Here is a 6000-nt window from a genome sequence, read left to right on the forward strand (position 1 = left end):
AACAGAGCCAAGCAGTGCTTGTTCCCTTTGCTCATTAAAGCTCTACAACTGGTGCCTCCTGTATGCCCACATGTACCATTTCATTAAGCTCACTTGACATTAGATGAAGAAAGAGTACAAGAAAATTGCATATTCCCTGCCTAAAGTAAACTTGTCATTTAAACCTTGTGTATAGATAGAATTCGATACAGCACTGGCGCAGTGAGTCATTCGTCAGTTTGAGAGTTTGTACAACAGTATTCTTACATATGTTTTGCAATACTTTCCAGTTAGCTACCACCCCATGTAATTATAAGTTTGTACTGGAAAGGAAGCATACATTTTGTATTTGAACATCGCAATGAGGGCTGCAGAAACAAAGCTTACTTTTTAAGCAAAAGGAAATCCACGTAAGGAGGATTTCCTCACAAACTGCGTGAAAGGTGAAAGTCAAGGCGTTGCTTCTAAAGGCGAGGAAGCAGAGATGATGGGCATCACAAACATTTCTCAATGAATTCCTCCAAACAGAAACACAAGCAACCCAGGTGTCCGATTCCTTCAAAAGCTGTTTCTTGGCTACATAAGTCAAAACCACGTTTGCTGACACTATATCAAACATTGAGCCGCTTTTACGTGAAAATAATAGATGATATCACACCCTTCTGTACTGGGGTGAGATAACACATTAAAAATTTTCTCTATTATCTTGCATTTACATTTTTAAGTTGCATCAGAGACCCGAGTAATGTAACTCTCAACCCTGGCTTCCAAGAAGCACTGAAAAACACACTGAAACAGAAAGGTTTGTCCTGGTTAAACACTACCAACAACTCTGCCCAGTGGAGTTTCGCTCACTCCAGTGCCTTATAGGGAAGTTTGCAGTTCTTGAAAAGGCACAAGTCCCAACTTAACTTTCCAAGTTTCCTGCTCCAGCAGACCTCTACAGCCAGGTTTTTGAAGCTGGTTATTATTATCACTCGTTCCGACTATCTAAATTCAAATCAAAGGCATCTACCAAATTGTACATCTCCTGCTGTCAGATAAAAAAGCCAAAGAGAAAAAGTACCCTTTGCACAATTAAAAGTTAGCTGGTTAAGATTCAAGAACCAGCAGCAACAACTGGGTTTCTTCCTCTGAATTGCACATACTATGACCTACAAGAAACATTTTCTGCTTAAAAGTAATACTTAAATGGAGATCTATGGCTGAACATTATCACAAGGATTGCACTTACTTGACAGTCTGCTATTAGCCAACTCCATTATCGCTATTTGCAGTTTTAAATGTACAGATTCCGAAGTAACTGTACAAAGCCTCCATTACAAGTGGATTTATGGAAAGCCACAGCAATAATCATCCTCATTAAGCATATCTTCCCACAGCCCTGCATTATGCGGACACAAAGAGGAAAACATTTCTTCTCAGTTACCCACAAGCTTAGATCTCTCTCCTTATAATCACAAGCTTTGACTGTCTTCTCTGCTTCTGCCAATGACAGTTATCACACAATCCCAAAAGCAGGACTTAGTTCAAAAAAATAATTAAAAATACCTGCATAACTCTCAACCCACAACCAAAAGCAGACACAATGTAGGACGGCTTCTATTTTGATTTTCCAGAAACTGACGTTTTCACTGGCAACACACATGAGAATAAAGTGTTTTCTGTGGCTTCTACTATTTTGCCAACGGCTTCAACCAATATTTATCCCAAGACATATTTATGGACACACACACCCAAAGGAAAGGGCAGATGGCAATATTTGTAACTAAGCTGAATTATAAAAACTTCCCCAGCTGAAGTGAGGCATTAACTCTTTGGCCAGAAGCTCTTTTAACCCCTTCACGTGGATGGTCACGCTGCATCCTATTTCAACAACTGGGACGCAAGCCAGTGACGTAGGCTAAGGGACTTGTAAGTTAAAATGGTTGGCTAAAGGCAGAAACTGAGAACCGAAATAACCCAACACCGTCACCCACTACACATTCAGATCACAAAGCGGCCGTTCCACCAGGCAGATTTTACTTCTTGCTTTCGAAGTTCAGACGGCTGATGGGGCGCTTCAACACAACAAATAGATATCGAGGAGTCCCAGTCCTCAGCCCCACAGCGAACCACCACAGCAGAAATAATAAAAACAGGATTAAAGTACACTTGCTCCCTCCATAAAACCATTCTTGTGAGCCACGCACTTCCTGCATTATCGTAAGGAGCGCAATGGACTTCATTTAAAAAGCTGTTTTCAAAGCCTGGTAGGCTCAGAGCAATCACCCAGGAACCAGACACGGAGACAAGTCATTTGCGGCACAGGACCTTAGTAATCTCAAATTAAATTTGTCATTTCTCTAGCATTTACCTTGAAAAAACGAACAAAGGCGGTTATACAAGCAGCGCAGGGAAACTCTGTTTGCTCACTGTCCCTGCTCAAGTTAGGCACCTCCAGAGATCTCTAAACCAGCAAATATTCCACCTAACTAATGTCTGAAGCTTTGATTATCCAGTTACCTTCGGACAAAATCACTTTTTATAGCTCAATTCTACACCTGACAAGAGAACGCTTTATTTGATACTGACAACAGGGCTTCATTTGGTTACATCTGAAATAAACACGTAACTCCAAATCGCTTTAAAGCAGCTGCCACGGTCAGTCTCCTGGAAACAGAGCACATCTCTGCTTCAGAAGAGGTCTATGGGAACAGAACTAGAATAGTGCAGGAATACTTTCTTTCATTAAATTTAATTTACACCAGGTATTTGAAGTGCTCAAAGTGGCATCTTAAACAGTTTCTGGGTGCCAAAACCACCAGGAAAGCAAACACCCATTTGCAGCATCGCCTTCAGCCTCGCTCCTGCTCCAACACCCTCGGGGTACCCCGATATCCCCGGGGTGGGGGGAGAACCACACCACCCCGAGCATCCTCCGGTACCCCCAGAGAAGGGGAGAATTGTGTCAACCCAGGCAGCCCCCGGTACCCCCGGGGTACGGGAGATTCACGTTTCCCCGTGCACCCCCGGTAACGCCAGGGAGTAGGAGAATCAGGCACCCCTGGGGAGAGGGAGAATGGCATCCTCACGGGCACCCTCGGTATCCCCGGTACCGGGAGATGCGTATCCTCCCGGGCACCCTCGGAACCGGGGAGAAGCGTATCCTCCCGGGCACAGCCGGTGCCCCCGAGGCGGGGTGGAACTGCCCCCCCGCACCGGGCACCCCCCGGTACCGGGGAGAAGCGCATCCTCCCGGGCTCCCCCAGCCCAACAGGTTGCAGAGGCGGCTGCGGGGCAGGAGCTGGCGCCGGGGAGGCTGCAGCCGCCACCACCCCCCCGGAAGGGAGGGCGGGTGGAGGGGATGGCGATGCCCACCCCTCCCGCTCCGGTTTTGGGGGCCGGTACCCCGGCGGGGCTCGCTGCCCGCTCCCTTTGTTCTCGCCACCCAAGACGCCGCCGCCCGGCCGCCCCGCGCTCTCCCAGGCGGCGGATTGGGAAAGGAGGGGGGGGGGGGGGGGGGGGGGGGAGTGTGGGGGGAGCGCGATCCACCGCCCCCCGCCCCGCTGCAGCGCCCTCGCTCCTCCCGGCGAGGAACGGCTTCGCTTCGGGCCGGGACTGACTGCCCCGAGCCCGGGACGCGGCACCGGGGCTGCCCCAGCCCGGGGGAACGGCATGCTTGGCATCCCCGGGACCGGGGGCAGCGCCGGTACTGCTCGACGTCCCCGGTACCCCACGGCACCCCCGGTACCGCTCGACATTCCCGGTACCGCAGGGCATCCCACCGCATCCTCGGTACTCCACGGCGGAGCCGGCAACCCCGGTATCACACCGTATCCCCACTACCCCACGGTGGATTCGGTACCGCACGACATCGCCGGTATCACTCGGCACACTTAGTACTCCACGGCATTCCACCGCATCCCCGGTACCCGTTCGGCGGATCCGGTACCGAGGGGCACCTTCGGTACCGCTCGGCACCCCCGGTAGAGAAGAACATCCTCGGTATCGCTCGGTACCCCCGGCACCGTTCAGCGGAACCGGTACCGCACGGCACCGCCGGTACCACGGGGCACCCCCGGAACCTCTCGGCGGTCCCCACGGGGCACCGGGGTCGGTCGCTCGGGGGCGCCGATCCGCGGGGCTCAACAGGCGGCGGAGTTCCGCGGCTCCGCGGGAGCCGATCCCGCCGCACCGGGAGCGGAGCGCGGGGGAAAAAAAAAAAAGCACCGCGACCGAGTCACCTACCGGGGCCGCGGGGCTCCGCCGCCCGCATGCTGCCTCCGCGCGACACCCCGGCTCCGCTCCCTCCGCCGCCGCCGCCGCCGCGGGACCGCGCTCCGTGCGCGCCGCCGCCGCCAGCCCAGCCCCCGCCGGGGCCGCGCCCGCCGCCCGCCCGGCCCGCGCCGCCGCCGCCACCTGCGGGCTCACCTGCGCCCGCCGCGCTCCGCCGAGCCTGAGCCGCTCCGCTCCGCCCGCCCGCGGGCAGGGCTCGCCCGGGCAGGTGTGGGCGGGGAGGGCGCGGGGGGCGGTGCCGCCGGAAGGAGCGGGGATGGGCGCCCGGGGGCCCCGCGCCGACCCCGCCCCGCTGCAGCCCAACCTGCCCTCGCGGGGGGGGGGGGGGAAGACCCCCAGGCACCCCGCGACGCCCCCCCCCCCCCGGTTCTCCCCGTGCCCACCCGCTGCTGGACCCGAGGGACACACACGTTCCCGTGCCCCCCCCGCTGTCCCCCCTCGCCCTCGGGGGTGCAGCCGCCCCAGGCACCCCCCTGGCTGCCCGACCCCGACCCGCTGCCCCACAGCCCCTACCGCTGCCCACCCGCCGTCGGGGGTGCAACGGCCCCAGAGACCCCCCCAAACCTCTCTCGGGGGTGCAACGGCCCCAGAGACCCCCCCCAAACCTCTCTCGGGGGTGCAACGGCCCCAGAGACCTCCCCCCAAACCTCTCTCGGGGGTGCAACGGCCCCAGGGACGCCCCCCCAAACCTCTCTCGGGGCTGCAACGGCCCCAGGCACCCCCCCAAACCTCTCTCGGGGGTGCAGCCGCCCCAGGGACCCCCCCCCCCAAACCTCTCTCGGGGGTGCAACGGCCCCAGAGACCCCCCCCCAAACCTCTCTCGGGGGTGCAACGGCCCCAGGGACCCCCCCCCAAACCTCTCTCGGGGGTGCAACGGCCCCAGGCACCCCCCCAAACCTCTCTCGGGGGTGCAGCCGCCCCAGGGACACCCCCCCAAACCTCTCTCGGGGGTGCAACGGCCCCAGGCAACCCCCAAACCTCTCTCGGGGGTGCAGCCGCCCCAGGGACACCCCCCAAACCTCTCTCGGGGGTGCAGCCTCCCGAGGGACCCCCCCGCCCCCCTCCCCGCAGTCCTGTACCCCAACGCCATCCCGGTGCCCTCCCTGCTCCCCGCCCCCCCCTTTCACCCCCGTTCTCAGGGGTGCAGCCGCCCCGGGGACTGCCCGGCTGCCCCCGCCGATGCCTCCTCCTCCCGGCCGTCCTGGTGACCCTCCGATGTTCCCCCTCCCCCCGTCGGGGGTGCAGACCCCCCAGGGACACCCCGCCGTCCCCCCATCCTGCGTCGCCACCACCTGCCCCGCTCCCCCTGCTGCCCGGTCCCGGTGCCCGTCCCGATGCCGCCCCCCACCCGCCTTCCCGCTTTGCGGGGGGAGAACCGCATCCTCCCGGGCACCACCCGGTGCCCCTGAGGTGAAGAGCACCGTACCCCTCGGGTACCCCCCGAGAATCGCATTCCGCGGTATCGGGGAGAACATTGCTCCCCCCGGTGCCCCCCGGGGGGGGGAACCAGTCATGTCCCGTGTCCCTCTCGTTGTCCCGGTGTCGTCCCCCCCCGCAGCGGGACCCCTGCCAGGTCCCCCAGCACAAACTGCGCTTCAGCTGCTTCTGTTGCTCCTTCCCATCATCTTGGCCACGTGCCCTGAGAAACGCCACAAGAACACGCAAAACCAAAGGGGATTTTCGTCGTCCTCTGAGATGGTGGAAGGCTTTGGTCACCGATGGCGCTGATGCTCTTGGCCCCTT

General features: G+C 58.6%; 1 protein-coding gene across 17 annotated transcripts in view; it reads right to left on the minus strand.

The window, feature by feature from the left end:
* Positions 1 to 4462, minus strand: part of PTPRF (protein tyrosine phosphatase receptor type F) — a 405229-nt gene extending 400767 nt beyond the window's left edge. For 15 of the 17 annotated variants that reach the window (XM_054072564.1, XM_054072558.1, XM_054072563.1 and 12 more), the window contains exon 1: positions 4210 to 4344. The gene's annotated coding sequence lies outside the window, so the exon portion shown is untranslated. Of the gene's footprint in view, positions 1 to 4209; positions 4345 to 4392 lie in introns of those variants that run through there. The other 2 variants (XM_054072544.1, XM_054072549.1) reach the window with 2 other exon arrangements.
* Positions 4463 to 6000: the final 1538 nt, after the last annotated feature.

The sequence above is a fragment of the Cuculus canorus genome, chromosome 8 (genome assembly GCF_017976375.1).
Source record: "Cuculus canorus isolate bCucCan1 chromosome 8, bCucCan1.pri, whole genome shotgun sequence".
NCBI classification, from domain to species: domain Eukaryota; kingdom Metazoa; phylum Chordata; class Aves; order Cuculiformes; family Cuculidae; genus Cuculus; species Cuculus canorus.